Source organism: Manis javanica, chromosome 12 (genome assembly GCF_040802235.1).
Source record: "Manis javanica isolate MJ-LG chromosome 12, MJ_LKY, whole genome shotgun sequence".
Taxonomy (NCBI): Eukaryota; Metazoa; Chordata; class Mammalia; order Pholidota; family Manidae; genus Manis; species Manis javanica.
In genome coordinates, this window is record NC_133167.1 from 82,502,573 (window position 1) to 82,519,479 (window position 16,907).

General features: G+C 37.6%; 1 long non-coding RNA gene across 1 annotated transcript in view; it reads left to right on the plus strand.

Moving 5' to 3' along the window:
• The first annotated feature begins 1,405 nt into the window (after positions 1-1,405).
• LOC140844798 (uncharacterized) overlaps positions 1,406-16,907 on the plus strand; it is a 38,543-nt gene continuing 23,041 nt past the window's right edge. The window contains exon 1 of the long non-coding RNA XR_012123294.1: positions 1,406-1,522. This is a non-coding gene — a long non-coding RNA (uncharacterized lncRNA). The remainder of the gene's footprint in view (positions 1,523-16,907) is intronic.

Below are 16,907 nucleotides of genomic sequence, written 5' to 3' on the forward strand. Positions count from 1 at the left end.
CCCTGTCTCATTCCAGTCTGATAAAGCTATTTTTGCAGTTGATTAGCATGCCAAATGTTTCCATTTATACACGCTCAGTTCCCTGTCTTTTCCACTGTTTGTAAATTGCTGGGGAGGTGTATTAACATTTGCTGTCAGTGTCACAGGGAGTGGAAGTTGTGATGGTGGGTGGCAGGATTGGGGGATGTTGCTTTCTGGATACACTTTCTAAACTCTGCTTTTTTCCTTTTTAAGAATTCTTTTTAAAGACATGGGTAAGTGGATGAGTATTAGCTCTAATTTAAATATAGGTCTAATTATTCACAATTCTAGGATTGTGTTTTATCAGGTAAATGGTCAATTAGTTTCCTTGGGTGGCTGTAATGTGGTACTATCTGCTAGGTGACTTAAAACAACAGGCTTATTCTCTCATAGTTCTAGAGGTCAGGAGTCTGCTGTCAAGGTCGGCAGGGCCACGCTCTGCCTGAGATTCTGGCAGCATCCCTCCTTGCCGCTTTCTAGATTCCGGTGGTTGCCTGGCATTCCTTGACTTGTAGCCGCACCACTCAGTTTCAGCCTCCATCTTCACATGACCAAACTCCCAGTGTCTCTGTGTCCAAATTTTCTTTTTATAAGCACACAAGTTATTAGATTGGGGCCCACCTTAATCCAGTATGACCCTATCTTAACTTGATGACATCTGCAGGGAGCCTGTTTCCAAATAAGGTCACGTACTGGGATGGTGAGGGTCAGGCCTCCAACATACCTTTTTTAGGGGATACAGTTCAACCTGTAACAAATGGCAAAAGGAAATGCAAAATTTTTGTGTTGGTTCAGAGAAGGATCTCTCAGTGCTGTGGGATAGTTGCCCCACAAAATTTAGCGATTTTCCCTGGAAGCCTCATAAGAGAGGTCAGGATGAATGGGCCTGTTTACATAGAAGGTAGTGTAACTCTGGAGTGGGGGGGTGGGGTAAAGGAATATTTTCCTGGCCTGGAGCAAAATACCTTTGAAACCGAAATCAGTCTAAAGGAGAAATAAAGTGGGAGAAACTCATTTATTGCCGACAAGCAGTCGTCCACTTCTGCTCGCCCAGCAGTGTCCCTTGTGACCTGGCTGCAAAAAGGGGCCCCACCCAACCTCTTGGGGCCAGATATGCCCTCACTCTATTGATATGGAGATGGACTACTTCTCTCCACCCACTGGAAACACCTGTTGATATGGAGAAGCACTAAGGCTGGGCTAGAGATTCTGGAAATACTGCAGTTTTACCCACAGTAGGCAGCCATCCTCCACGATTGTCAGATCCAACACTTTTGGTTGAACAAATGTGTTAGCCCAGAGCCTAACTAAGTTGCGCAATTCACACAGCCCGTGATGAAGGGCCGAGAGTGTCACCTACTGTTGCTTGACCCCCTAGGGCTCCTCTCCTGAAGCCCAGCAGTGCGCATTGTGCGGACCAAGGATCCGTGGTTCCCGCGAGCAGTGGCAGACTCTCAGGATGCTCCTCATCACGCGGAAGCATTAGGTTTCCCTTAGTCTGGTGAGTAAGCACCTCAAACGCTTCTCTCCAAGAGGAGAGGTATAAACAAATCAAAAGCTTAAGCTGTCATCTCTCCTTTGGAACATTTGCATTTTAATAGAGCAGCTGAGGCCCACCCCAGACCCACGGAATCATGATCTCTGAGGGAAAGTCCTGGGAGAATCTGTATCTTCCAGAGCAAGGCAGGTGACTTGCACAATAGGGTGAGTTTAGGAAACCCCGAAAGAGAGGAATCCTGATTTCTGAAACAGTGAGGAATATTTAATGGAGGTATTTTAGGTAAGAACCAAGAGGGGACAGTGGGGGGAAAATGAAAATTAACTACCCAGTGCCCTCTGAGGGACACCAGAATCAGATGCATAATTCTTTACTTTCTTTGCCACATTTGAGGATGGTGTCTGGCCCAGGAGGGATCCAAAGGAAGCAGTCTTCCTGGGCTCAGCAGGCCCCTCTCAGAGAAACACAGTAGATTTAGGACTGCTTATTAAGTGCAGAGCCTGGGACTTCAGGGAGGTTGGAGGTCCAGTTCCACAGTGAGCGAGGCTATAAGAGAAAATCCCAGCCTGATTCTCCTGCTTCCTTTTCAGTTTGAATGCAGTCAGTGGCTATGCACAAAAAGTTATAAGTTATAAGTTATAATCTAGTGCCTGTGACAGCACATTTTTTTTTTAATGAAGGTGATAGGAAAGGCAAAGAAATGACCAGGGAAAAAATCTCCCTGGAGAACAGATGACAAGATAACAGTGTTTTTGATTCTCTCAAAATAAACATGGTATTGAAAAATGATCCAAAATTGTTTCCTTGAAAAGCACACTTCCAAGTTAGATTTTTGTGAGAGAATTTACAATTCATTTTTCTTTGAAGGCTGGTGCTCTGAAATTGAACTTGAAGGTTGCTTAATACCAAAGTATGACATGTTTCCTTTTGCCAGGCTCTCCTGTCTTCTCCATTTAGTTTTTACTAATTTAATTTTCATTATTTCTGCATCTTAAGGATGGAAATTCCCTGTGGTTTCTATCTGAATGGGATCCCTAGTAAATGGTGACACCTTATATTTTATTATTTCCTATTTCTTTATATCTGCTGCCTTTCTTTAGTTTCAATTTACTTTATAACATTTACGGAAGGTCCCCCAGGTGCTACCACTGTGCTGGGTTGAGGCACTGGGGGCTCTGTCTAGGAGCACCAGGTCATGAGTAAGAAGGACCTGGGGAGGGATCATTTCAGTATGTCATGAAAAGTGACATAGCACTTTGTCAGAGGGTTGGGGACACAGAGAAGGTCAGTTGGGCATGCATAAGGTTGGTGGGGGGGGGGGTGTCCAGGCATACTTACTGGATGAAATTACATTTGAGCTGAAACTTAATATGTGGGTGTAGGTTAGGTAGACAAGAGGGGCATTTCACTTGTATCCACTGTTGGGGAAAAAACTTCTTCCACCTTCTTAGGTTCAGTGACTGGGTCTGAGAAATAAACTAATGAAAGATTAACAAGAGGAAAGTGGAGTCATTAATAACAACTGCATTGTGTATACATGTGGGAGAACCAATGATGAGTAACTCAAAGGCATGCTTAGAACTCAGGCTTATTGTGGGTGAAATTGCAATGCTTCCAGAATCTCTCATCTAGCAGTAGTGCATCTCAGTAGGTGTTTCCAAGGGGAGGAGAGAAGTAACCCATCTCCATATTAATAGGTGATTACAAGAGGTAGAGAGCGAACGTGCACCAGGAGAGGTTTGGTGGGGTCTCTTTTGCAGCCAGGTCACAAGAGACAAGGGCGAGCAGAAGTAGACTACTGCTTGTAGGCAGTAAATGGGTTTCTCCCACTTTATTTCTCCCTTTTACTGATTTCAGCTTCAAAGGTTATTTGCCCCAGGCTGGGAACATATTTTCCCCCAGAGTTATACTTACATAGAATCTTGACAACAATAAATTTGTGAAGTGATGAGGCAAAGGAAAAGGTTACTGTGGGGCAAACTGTGGGAAGGTTACTCTACGGGAAAACAAAGTGAGATTTGTTTGTGTCTGTCTGTCTTTCTGTCTTCTGTGAAGCCCACGATGCCATGGAACTTCCCTTGGAGAGGGGAGTTACACCAGTCCTCATTTCTCATGTTTCTGTTTTTAGTCAGGTAAGGGAAACCCCACGACAACTTCTTTCTGCATCTATTCTCATTTACCCCTAGTTCAAAATAATTCTTATGCCAAAGTAGCATATTTTGGGGTGGCATATTCTTATTTCCTATATCATATAATCCACCTTATAATGGATGGTCTATTTCTGCCCCTGTATAAGCCAAAACCTCCACTTATTGCACTCAGTCTCATCCTCCAACTTTTTCAAGGACCTTGCCCCTGCTGTTGGCGCTTCTCAATCCTGAAGTAGCAGTTTCTGCTACCTGCGTGGTCTTTTGCCTAAGTGTGGAAATATGGTGCATTATCTCCTTTCTTTGAGAAGAGAGCCTCCTTGACCTACATCTGCCTCTAGCTGCTGGCAGTATACTTAATCTCTCCACCTTTCTTGCATTTCATACTTCCTGCAAGTTACTGCAATTAGGTTTTCATCTTCACAGTTTCACTGAATCTCAATGGTCAAAGTCATCAACCACCTCCCTCAAGGCCAAAGTGAGTGAACCATTCTCAGTATCAACTTTATTCTAAGCTTTATTTCCCCTTTGTGTACATGCACAGGAAATGACCTAAGGATTCATATACCCTGTTATTTTACTCAGAATTAGAAAATCAGGTTTTGAGATCACTAATAGTACACATTTTAATCTCTCTTTCAGTTTTTATTAAGATTTTTTAATTAAGAGCTTTAATTCATCCTACTTATATTTTATTAGCTTTGGTTTTAATTTCTATAGAAATATATTATTGTGTAATATTTTTCAAATGCTAATTGTATTACGTATGTTTGTTAGCAGATTTACTGCATTACTCCAGAGAAACCTGGCAGCAAATTCCTCAATGTAAATTTGCCTGAGCAAAAACAATAATTGTTTACCTGATCTTAAGTCCTGGCCCCAATTATAAGATATCTGTAGTCCAACCAGCTGAGATCTGTTCAAGTATAGGCAAGAGGCCAACTTACGAAGACATTGCAATAATGAATAAGAAAGAAAAAGTAGTCTGAAAAACAGGACACTCTAAGAGAACGGTGTATGATATATTCATGGTGGTGGAGTGGGGAGAGCAATAGTAGCTTTTGGACATATCACAAAGCATTGATTGTATGTGAAACAGTGTATCATTTAGCATAGGGAAGTACGGATATTGTAAATAGCATGTTACTAGCTTGAATTTATTCGAGGGATTTAATGGAAGAATTTAACTAGGTAGTTAGTATGTATCAAATACAATTTATGACATCATGCTGCTCAAGTATTTCACATAATCTTTATCAAATCATTATATAATCACATAATTATCAAAATGTGATTCATTATCAAGGACTGGAAATAATCAGTAGTTGAAGAACTTAGTTTAATGAATTAATAATTCATCGATAGTTTAATGAAAAGGCTAGAAGGACTCAGACAAATTCCATATATTGTACAATTTTCAGGTATAATGTGACTCAAATTCACTACATTGTACAATTTCCAGGTATAACAAATTCCTCAGACAAATTTCCTTTTTGTACAAATTCCCTACATTGTACAATTTCTAGGAATAACATGATATATATAATACATAGAAAATCCCCAATAACATACACATTATTAGAATTAATAAGCAGGTTTAGCAACAGTATTGCAACATTGGATATAAGAATCATATCTAAGCCCAATGCACATCTATACACAAGAACAAAGAGTTAGAAGATATGTATGAAAAAAGAAACCATTTACAAGAGCAATTAAAATGATTAAAGGCCTAGTAATACATTAAATAAAGATATGCAAGACCTCAATGAAGAAAATCTAGAGAACTTAATTAGAAGATTTTAAAGAAGACCTAACTAAATGAAGAGATAGATCATGTTTTTAGGTAGGAAGACCAAATAACATAAAGGTCTCAATTCTTTCCAAATATAAACATAAATCAATGCAATTCCAAATAATCCCAAACAGTAATTATCATACAGCTAGATAAGCTGATTCTAAAATTATAAGGAACAAGGAAGAATAAAGGATTAAGAGTAGTCAAAACACACCTAAGAAACAAAATACACAGGCCTACTATAACATTCTAATAATTAAGAAAGCATGGGAATATCGATCAGTGGAACAAAAAAGAAAGTGTAGAAACTGATGCATTAGTTTAGGGAAATGCAACGTTTGGGGGAGGTGGCATTACAGATGAGTGAGAAAAAAACTTTTATTAAGTCACCAGGGACAATTAATTATTTATTTGGAATATATATAATTGGATCTCCACCCCTTGCCATGTGTGAAATTCAATTCCAGGCATAGTTAGGACTTAAATGTGAAAAACAAAACTTTTAACATTTTAGGGGAGAATTTCTTCAGCAGTCACATGTAGGATTATCTCAAAATGAAAACATTGATTAGACTCAATAAAATCATGAGCTTCTGTTCATCAAAATAGACATTAAATAATGTAAATAATATGAGCACCAAATCACAACAAGACATTTGCAACACTTAATTAACAAATGGTTAATATCCAGAATATGTAAATAACTCCTACATTTCAAAAGAAAAAGACAAAGGACATACAGAGGGCATGGCAGAAATGTTAGGTTTCTGAAACTAGATGTGTGGACCATATGTACATTCTTTTTTATTCTTTTTTTAAAAAAGCATTCATTGAGATATAATTCACATACCATTCAATTCACCCATTTGAAAATAGACAATTCAATGGTTTTTAGTATATTTACAGCTGTGTAACTATCTCCACAATATAGTTAGAGCATTTTTATCACCTCCAAAAAGAAACCAAGATATTTATTAACAACTAGTCCCATTTTCCTTCACTCCCAATGCTCCCAAGCCCTGTACAACCACTATTCTACTTGCTGTCTCTATAAACTTGCCTATTCAGGACATTTCCTATAAATGGAATATTTGTCTTTGTGTCTGGTTCCCCTAATTTAGCATAATGTTTTCAAGGTTTATCCATGTTCTGGTATATATCAGTATGTTATATTTTTGAATTTTTTATTAAGGGATTATTGATATACATCTCTTATGAAGGTTTCACATGAAAAAACAATGTGGTTACTACATTTACGCATATTATTGAGTCCCCACCCATACCCCAATGCAGTCACTGTCCATCAGTGTAGTAAGATGCCACAGATTCATTATTTGCCTTCTCTGTGCTACACTGTTCTCCCCGTGATCCCCCGACACCATGTGTACTAAACATAATACCCTTCAGTCCCCTTCTCTCTCCATCCCCACCCACCCCCCCCCACCCCTCCCCTTTGGTAACCACTAGTCCCTTCTTGAAGTCTCTGAGCCTGCTGCTATTTTTTTCCATTAGTTTTACTTCGTTGTTATACTCCACAAATGAGCGAAATCATTTGGCACCTGTCTTTCTCTGCCTGGCTTATTTCACTGAGCATAATATCCTCCAGCTCCATCCATGTTGTTGCAAATGGTAGGATTTGTTTATTTCTTATGGCTGTATTTCACTGTGTATACTTACCACTTCTTCTTTATCCAGTCATCTACTGATGGACTTAGGTTGCTTCCATATCTTGGCTATTGTAAAAAGTGCTGCAATAAACATAGGGGTGCATATGTCTTTTTAAATCTGAGAAGTTGTATTCTTGGGGTAAATTCCAAGGAGTGGGATTCCCAGGTCAAATGGTATTTCTATTTTTAGTTTTTTTAGGAACCTGCATATTGCTTTCCACAATGGTTGAACTAGCTTACATTTCCACCAGCAGTGTAGGAGGGTTCCCCTTTCTCTGCATCCTCACCAGCATTTGTTGTTCTTAGTCTTTTCGATGCTGGCCATCCTTAGTGGTGTGAAGTGGTATCTCATTGTGGTTTTAATTTGCATTTCCCTGATAATTAGTAATGGTGGAGTATCTTTACATATGTCTATTGCCAATCTGGATTTCTTCTTTGGAGAACTGTCTCTTCATATCCTCTGCCCATTTGTTAATTGGGTTATTTGCTTTTTGGGTGTTGAAGCATCCAAGTTCTTTATATATTTTGGATGTTACCCCCTTATCAGATATGTCATTTACAAATATATTCTACCATACTGTAGGATGTCTTTTTGTTCTGTTGATGGTATCCTTTGCCGTACAGAAACTTTTTAGTTTGATGTAAGTCCCATGAGTTCATTTTGCTTCTGCTTCCCTTTCTCGAGGAGATGGGCTCAGGAAGAAGTTGCTCATGCTTATATTCAGGAGATTTTTGCGTATGTTGTCTTCTAAGAGTTTTATGGTTTCATGACTTCCATTCAGGTTGTTGATCCATTTTGAGTTAACTTTTTGTGTAATGGGGTTTAAACAATAATCCAATCTTGTTCTCTTTACATGTAGCTGTCCAGTTTTGCCAACACCAGCTGTTGAAGAGGCTGTCATTTCCCCATTGTATATCCATGGCTCCTTTATCATATATTAATTGACCATATATGGTTGGGTTTATATCAAGGCTCTCTAGTCTGTATCCACTGGTCTGTGGGTCTGTTCTTGTGCCAGTACCAAATTGTCTTGATTACTGTGGCTTTGTAGTAGAGCTTGAAATTGGGGAGCATAATCCCCCCCCAGCATTTGTTCTCCCTTCTCAGGATTGCTTTGGCTTTTTGGGGGTCTTTTGTGGTTCCATATGAATTTTAGAATGATTTTCTCTAGTTCGTTGAAGAATGCTGTTTGTTATTTTGATAGGGATTGCATTAAAATATGTAGATTGCTTTAGGCAGGACAGCCATTTGACAATATTAATTCTTCCTATCCATGAGCATGGGATGTGTTTCCATTTATTGGTATCTTCTTTAATGTTTCTTACGAGTGTCTTGTAGTTTTTCAGAGTATAGGTCTTTCACTTCCTTGGTTAGGTTTATTCCTAGGTATTTTATTCTTTTTGATGCAACTGTGAATGGAATTGTTTTCCTGATTTCTCTTTCTGCTAGTTCCTTGTTAGTGTATAGGAATGCCACATATTTCTGTGTATTTATTTTGTATCCTGGAACTTAGCTGAATTCAGATATTAGATCTAGTAGTTTTGGAGTGGATTATTTAGAGTTTTTTATGTACAATATCATATCATCTGCAAACAGTGACAGTTTAACTTCTTCTTGGCCAATCTGGATGCCTTTTATTTCTTTGTGTTGTCTGATTGCCATGGCGAGGACCTCCAGTACTATGTTGAATAGCAGTGGGGACAGTGGGCATCCTTGTCTTCTTCCTGATCTTAAAGGAAAAGCTTTTAGCTTCTCGCTGTTAAGTATAATGTTGGCTGTGGGTTTGTCATATATGGCCTTTATTATGTTGAGGTACTTGCCCTCTACACCCATTTTGTTGAGAGTTTTTATCATGAATGGATGTTGAATTTTGTCAAATGCTTTTTCAGCATCTATGGAGATGATCATGTGGTTTTTGTCTTTCTTTTTGTTGATGTGGTGGATGATGTTGATGGATTTTTGAATATTGTACCATCCTTGCATCCCTGGGATGTATTCCACTTGATCATGATGGATGATCTTTTGGATGTATTTTTTAATTTGGTTTGCTGATATTTTGCTGAGTAGTTTTGCATCTATGTTCATCAGGGATATTTGTCTATAATTTTCTTTTTTTCTGGTGTCTTTGCCTGGTTTTGGTATTAGAGTGATGCTGACCTCATAGAATGATTTTGGAATTATTCCCTCTTCTTCTACTCTTTGGAAAACTTTAAGGAAAATGGTGTTAGGTCTTCACTAAATATTTAGATAAAATTCAGCGGTGAAGCTATCTGGTCCAGGAGTTTGTGTTCTTAGGGAGTTTTTTGATTACCCGTTCAATTTTTGTTGCTGGTAATTGGCCAATTCAGATTTTCTGTTTCTTTCTTTGTCAGCCTTGGAAGGTTGTATTTTCTAGAAAGTTGTTCATTTCTTCTAGGGTTATCCAGTTTGTTTGCATATAATTTTTCATAGTGTTTTCTAATATTTCTTTGTATTTCTGTGGTGTCTGTAGTGATTTTTCCTTTCTCATTTCTGATTCTGTTTGTGTGAGTAGACTCTTTTCTTTATAAGTTTTGGCTAGGGGTTTTTTCTATTTTGTTTATTTTCTCAAAGAACTAGCTCTTGCTTTCATTGATTCTATTGTTTTATTCTTTTCAATTTTATTTATTTCTGCTCTAATCTTTATTATGTCTCTTCTTCTACTGACTTTGGGCCTCGATTTGTTCTTTTTTTTCTAGTTTCATTAATTGTGTGTTTAGACTGCTCATATAGGATTCTTCTTCTTTCCTGAGGTAGACCTGTATTGCAATATGCCTTTCCTCTTAGCACAGCCTTTGGTGCATCTCACAGATTTTGCATTGTTGGTGGGGTGAATTATTATTGTTATTTGTTTCCATATATTGCTTGATCTTTCTTTTTATTTGGTCATTGATCATATTGGTTATTTAGGAGCATGTTGTGAAGCATCCATGTGTTTGTGAGATTTTTCATTTACTTTGTGTAATTTATTTCTAGTTTCATACCTTTTTAGTTTGAGAACTGGTTGGGTACAATTTTCAATCTTTTTTCATTCTCTCAAGGCTCTTTTTGTGGCCTAGTATATGATCTATTCTTGAAAATGTTCCATGTACACTCAAGAAGAATGTGTATTCTGCTGCTTTTGGGTGTAGAGTTCTGTAGGTGACTGTTGGGTCCATCTGTTCTATTATGTTGTTCAGTGCCTCTGTCTCCTTACTTATTTTCTGTCTGGTTGATCTGTCCTTTGGACTGAGTGGAGTGTTGAAGTCTCCTAGAATGAATGCATTGCATTCTATTTCCCCTTTTAATTCTGTTAGTATTTGTTTCACATGTGTAGGTGCTCCTGTATTGTTATAATGGTTATATCTTCTTGTTGGTTTGATCCTTTTATCATCATGTAATGTCCTTCTTTGTCTCTTGTGACTTCCTTTGTTTTGAAATCAATTTTTTCTGATACAAGTACTGCCACTCCTGCTTTTTTCTCCTTATTAGTTGCATGAAATATCTTTTTCCATCCCTTCACTTTTAGTCTGTCCGTTATTCCTTTTTACTGCTGAAAAATATTCCATTGAATGGATGTACCATGTTTGATTTTTCCATCCATCACTTGGTGAACATTTGATTGCTTTCACTTTTTGCCTACTATATACATTCATTTACAGGTTGTTTCATGGACATATATTTCATTTCTGTTGTGTCCATACCTAGGAGTAGAATTGCTGTAAAGTATGGTAACTCTACAATTAATCTGAGGAACTGCTAGATTATTTTCCAAAGTAGCTGTACCACCTTATGTTCCCACTAGCAAGATTCCAGTTTCTCCACATCCTCATGGGGCACTTGTTATCATGTTTTGTTTTGTTTTGTTGTGTTGTTATGCCCATCCTAGCAGACGTACAGTGGCATTTCCCAGTGGTCTCGATTTGCGTTTCTCTGGTGGCTAAGGATGTCGCGCATCATTTTCATGACTTTATTGGCCCATTTGTATATCTTCTTTGGTGAAATACACATTCTTTTCAAATACAAACTGTTTCATAATCATACAGATGTCAAGGTAAAAATAGATATAAGAAAAATCATAAGAAGTTCATGCAGACAATTTTGTAAATAAACTTTGCTATGAGTAGCAGCAGAGAAAGGTAGTAACTCAGAGGAGGTGAACAGCTGAAGAAAGACTACAAATGGTTTTTGTTCAATGTTTCTGTTTTTTTTTTTTTAAGTGTCACAGTGTTAATTGTAGTGTATGGTCACAGTGTTGGTGGGCATAGAGTGAGAGGGCAATGTGAGCAACAGGAATGGGCAGTAATGAACATGGGATGGGATACAGTTTTTTTACAAAATGGAGAAGAATTATCAAATGATAGATGGCTGATTGTCTGGCCCAGTGTATGTTGGAACTGGATCCTGGTCGGTGCAGTAGGAAAGCACATAGACCATTGGATAAGCAGACTTATTGCTTGTGAATCCATGACTCCAGTGAATCAATGCTTTTTCCCAACCCAGAGACCTGCTCCCAAGGAACTAGGTAAAGAGAAAAAAAAAAAAGCACCCCAGCTAGTTAAAAATCCAATTCACTAAAAGCCCATCAGGAGTATGTTAATTGAAACTACAGTTTGTACTAAACCACTTGCCTTATTTAAACACACAAAAAAAACCTTATTAAAAAACAAGTTTTACTTCAAGAAACCCATCTGTGAATTATTTGAATAACTGAACCAATGAAGGGTGAAATTAAAATAAGTGTATCCAAATAAAGATAAGCAGTATAAGTGAAGAGAAATATGGTTCAGATTCGGAGTTTTATAAAAATTCTCTTTATGTATAATGCAACTATCAAAATTATCTCCACCGGGCTATTTTTGTTTCTTCATGTTTTCATGTGCAATGATGAAGAGCAATAAAACAAATAAAAACTCCTTGATTTGCATGTATAGAGGAAATCCAAGCTCTGGCAAGTACAGTGTGGCCTCAGTTTATGCACATGTACATATGCTGGTATTCAGCCAGTACTGAATTTCATGCCCACTCTTGTGCCCTCTGTCAGATATGCTGGGTCTGGGACTCTGTAAATCACGTTTCTTCTGCCAGCTGGCTTCCTGGTACGCTCTGCCGATTAAGGGACACTGGAGGCCACCTGAAAGGCAGGAGGAGGAAGAAAGGACCCAGTTCCTTTTTGCGTCTTGTTTCTTTCAGGGACAACCCAGCAGTGATAGTTTTTTACACTAGCAGCAGTTGGTTCCTATTTGTAGTTCCTGCAACATTCCTGGAACTGGTGGGACTGTGCTCCTTGAGACCCACCAGCACCAGGCAGCGAGCACCCTGTCTTGGACAATCTGAGCTCCAGCTGAGAAGTCCTCAGCTTTTGTACTGTAACAATTCTAACCTCTACCCTTTGCTCTTCACACCCTATGGGTGGCAGCTGCTTTCTACAGCTGCCTTGTCCATGATATTTTAGTGTTCCCTTCTGCCTGTTTGCTTCTTCAATATCTGCCTAGTTAACAATTCTCTATATTAAATTATCTCTAAAAATCACCTTGTGGTTTCTGTTTTGTATCTTATGAGGACCCTTATGAATGACTATATATATTCAGTTTCCCAGAACATAGTGAGACACCCTCCCCAGTAAGTCTATTATTTTAATGTGCTTCAGTATTGCATTAGCTAAGTTAGAAATTTCTTTATGTTTATCTGTAAAAATGACCCATAATTGCCTTTCCTAGTACTCACTTTTTCTGGTTTTGCTGGTAGTGTTATGTCAGCTTTCAACAATGGGATAGGAAGCTTATTACATTTTTTTAAAAAAATTAATTAATATTAAGACATTACTTTTTTAGAGCAGCTTAAGGTTCACAGCAAAATTAAGTGGCATGTACAGAGATTTCTCTTATACCCCTATTAGCACTACCCCCACTTCCAACATCCCTACCACAGTGGTACATTGTTACAGTTGATGAACCTCCATTGACACATCATTATCATGCAAAATCCGTAGTCTACGTTACAGTTCACTCTTGGTGTTCTGCATTCCATGGGTGGACCAATGTGTACTGACACGTATCCATCATTATGGCATCATACACACTATTTTCACTGCCTGAAAAATTTTCTGTGCTCCTCATCCTTTTCTTCCCCATCCAAATGCTGGCAATCCTGATTGTTTCAGTCTTCATCATTTCGCCTTTTCCATTTATGCCATATAGTTGGAATCATGCAATATGTAGCCTTTTGAAATTGGCTTCTTTGGTTCATTAATTGTTTTGAAATAATTTGTATAAATTAGAATCATTTGTTCCTGAAAGGTTTACGGAATTCATCTGTAAATCCATCCTGATACTGCACAATTTCTAAGTTAGTTCATTGAAATTTCAATTTCTTCTATATCTATTTACATCTTCTATTTTTTCATGAGCCAGTTTTGAGAATTATTTTCATCAAAGTATCTATTTTCATCTGATTTATAAGTAACATAGTATTTTTAAATAGAATTTTGAACTCATTCTCTTTATTTCCAGTTTTCATTCACAACGTGGTTAGTTTACATTTTATCTCTTTGTTGAAATTATACTTTCCAAAGTTTCAAAAATGGCTGATCTTTTTAAAAAAAATCAAGTTTTGGTTTTACTGAGAAACTTTTCTTGTTACCTAATTTCATTAACTTGCTTTTTTTCCTCTAATAATTCTGCTCTAATTTTATGAGCATTTTCTTAGCTAATTGAAAGCTTAGTTCAGCATTTTTCAGTCTGCTTTGGTCTAATTGGCTGTATCCTCATTTTCTCATTCTCTCACTCTCAATAGTTCCAGAGAGTTTGTGTTTTCATTTTGTTTCCCCTTTGACCAAAGAGTAATTCGAATGTGATTAACGATTTTCAGTTACATACTTCTTTTTGTTTTGGCATGACGGCTGGACTCACTTTTCTGTTGTGACCACTAATTTCTAACTTTTTTGCACTGTCCTTGGTAGTTGCTATGATTTTTACTTTTAAAGATTTGTTGACATTTCCTTTATGGTTTAATAGTGTATGGTTAATTTTTTATCAATGTGTGTTGTTAGAAAAAAACATACTTTGTTGTGTATAATCTTTTAAGTGTTCTAATTTTTTGAATTCTTGTTTTGTCAGTTTTTGTGAGAGCTTTTTGTTAGCATCTTTCTTTAAGATTTCTTACTATTCTCTTTTTATTTATAGTTTTTCTCTATATAAACTTCAAAGCTATTTTATTAGATACTTACAGATTTATTACTGTGTGTCCTTACTGTAGACCTCCTTTTATTAAGGAAGCATTTAAGATGTTCACATTAAATTTTTCTGTCTTATATTCTTGTTATAGTGCATAATGTATATTTTTCCATATTGTTATTTTAAGTTATCCCTATGCTTTCATTTTAAGGATGTTGATGATAAACCATTCATAGAGAGGTTTTTTTTGTTAACCTAATCTGTGAATTGCTGTCTTTTAATAGATGAGTTTAACCCTGGCATATATAACTAATGATTCATTTAACTTTTTCCTGAAATTTTATTTGGTTCCTATTTTCCTCACTTGCTGTATATTTCTCTTTACCTCCTTTACAACCTTTTGTTAGACTGTTTTTTTTTCTGTGTCCCTCTAATGATTTGGGAGATAATTCTGAATAATTATACCTAAATTGCTATCATACAAACTTACATAGTTTTCAGCTAAAGTTTAATTATTAAGAATCTCAGTGTTCCCCACTAGTAAAACAGGTACCTCTGTGCATTTCTCATTTTCATATAGTTTGGAATTTTAGTTTGACTCTTGTGGTTTTGTGCTCTATCCTATCAACATGTTTCGAAAACTCTAAATTGTCATTCATCGTTACTCTTGAATCCCACTGTTTCTTCTGATATTTGTAAATATTTTTCTTTTTTCCTTTTCTTTCTGTCCCCTCCCTTCCCATCCCCCATCACCGCATCGTCTAGAAATTTTTTCATACAGCATGTATGAGTACTAAATTAGATCAGTCTTTCTCCTACTATAACTTCTGTGAATTGCAAATTATGTATTTATTCATCTGGTTGGTTTTTATTTCTATAGTCAAAATTTCAGTCTCCTCCACTCTTGTTGATATTATTTGAGAATGAAATATTCTCTTGTATCTTTTGGGGAATATTATATACAATGATCAAAAGTCCTGTCCTACTCAGACTATATATTTTCTTTCCTGGTGTACATTTTTTTCTCTCTGTTAAATTTCATATTGCTCTCTCATGGTGTTGGCTTTCTTTAAATATCTGATGATCCTTTGCCCATCTTTGTAACTGAAATTCTCTATTAAACTCAGACAAGCCTGCTTCTGTTATTGCAGCCTGCTTGAGGGGATGAAAGGACCACTTTTTGAGTGAGATAAGACGTAGAGAGAATTCTGTGCCCCGAGCTCCCCAGTCCCCTGGCTGTTGACCATTGCCTGAGACACCACCCTGTCTCCCCACCCAGTGTCTGCCCCCTCCCATTGACCTGATGGAGGATTTCCTTGTTTCTGTTGCCTGGCCCTTAGGCAGGTTGGGGACAGCAGGGTGGCACAGGTGGATGTGAATGTTCTGGACCCTTCTCTGCTTCTGGTATCTGCCACCTTCCGACATGGGGGCACCATTCCTTCTCCTGTTATTTTCAGCTTCCTTCCCTTTCTTAGTTGCATCTTGGGTTGTGGCTTCCTTGTTCAGCCCGGTTTTCCATCGAGTCCTCTTGGTGTCTCCCTTCTTTATTTTCTGTTTTTGAGATGGATTCATTTCTCTCTTTTGCTGTGTTTTCTGTTTGGTAAAGGAATTTTGGTTGGAAAGGGAGGCAGCACTGTACACTCAGCCAACTATCCTGAGCTGGGACCACCTTTCACTTCTTAAGATAGTTTTCCTCCTGAAAAAATAGCAAATGCAGTCATCTTACATGTATTGGTATTGTATTTGGCCTGTGTAACTCTGGGGAAAGGAAATTCCTGGGACAAAATACCCCCAAAACCGAAATCAGTCAAAAGGAGAAATAAAGTTTAAAACCCGTTTATTGCTTACAAACTGCGGTCTGGAGCCGTTTCTCTTTCCTGCTCCGGCAGAAGCAAGCCATCCCTACCCCTGAGCTCTCAGGTTCAGAATAAGCCCTGGTTACCCAGGTAATTACCCATTGATATGGAGATGAACTACTTTTCTCCATCCCTGAGGAACATCTGTTGATATGCAGATGCACTAAAGCCAGGCTAGATAGTCTGGAAATATTACAATTTTACCCACACTTCGCTCTTGTTTTTTAACTACAACTCACAAAGCATAAGGGTCATAGCCAGAATTAACATTAATCATCTAGCAGCTACTTGGGGCTATAGTGTTTAGTTCTGTTTAGACATTATGTATTTTCATCCTCTGGTCTCACATTCTAGAACATTTAAGATAAATCTAGGGCTATACTATGTATTTTTAGTCTGAGAGAATGTTGAAATGGAGAATAGGTGTTGGACAGTTGTCTCGTTTGTTTGCCAACTGGAATGTTTTTTCTTTTCTGCCACTTATCCCAATGAAGATGTAAACCAACAAAGTATTTTTGCAGATAAGGTAGACATATCTAAGAATTGTTTTTAAAATATGAGATCTAATTTGTGTGCATTTTATTCTCTTCTGAATATACTCCCGGAGGTAAATTTGCAATATTTCCAGAATCTCTTGCTTGGCTTTAGTGCATCTCTGTATCAACAGGTGTTTCCAAGGGGTGGAGAGAAGTAGGCCATCTCCATATCAGCAGGTGATTACAAGGGTGAGGGAGGGCTTATCTGGAC